This window comes from Rhagoletis zephyria, unplaced genomic scaffold (assembly GCF_001687245.7).
Source record: "Rhagoletis zephyria isolate East Lansing unplaced genomic scaffold, Rhagoletis_zephyria_1.1 Rzeph_scaffold_00525, whole genome shotgun sequence".
NCBI classification, from domain to species: Eukaryota; Metazoa; Arthropoda; class Insecta; order Diptera; family Tephritidae; genus Rhagoletis; species Rhagoletis zephyria.
Window position 1 is genome coordinate 6,321 of NW_016157609.1, and position 627 is coordinate 6,947.

Consider the following 627-nt stretch of genomic DNA (forward strand, 5'->3'; position numbering starts at 1 on the left):
TTATAAGAGGGTATATATAAATGAGTTTGTAAAAGGGGGCGTGGCACATCCCATAGGCATGGAATTTTTTATCAGCTATAACTTCGGAAACACAAGTCACACGAACTCGAAATTTCGTATGCAGACATTTCAATGGTAGGTAGTTATAGGAGAGTATGTATAAACGAGTTTGTAAAAGGGCGCGTGGCACATCCCATAGGCGTGGCATGTTTCATCAGCTATAACTTCGGAACCATAAGTTTTTAGACATGCTAATCACGAAGTGCGTATCAAATTAAAACTTTAGGAGGTTACGACGGTCGAAGGGGCTGAAAATTTCTCTAGAAATAAAGAAAATTTCCCACGAATTAAACGTACTATGTCTTAAGGCTCACTGATCTCGAGTTATGTATCACATTCAAACTTTTTCGGTTAACAACTAACAAATCAACTGTCATTTTCAATTAACTAACACAATATATTTCATTAGCAAAATTTTATTCATTATATACGAACATATCTAAAATGAATTTATGATCAAATTATGAAATAATAATAGTAATTGTGTTTATAAATTAGGGATAGTTAGGGACGTCTGCTATATGTTCAGCCCAAACAATTTGATCTAGGCCCCAACAGTTTTTTTAA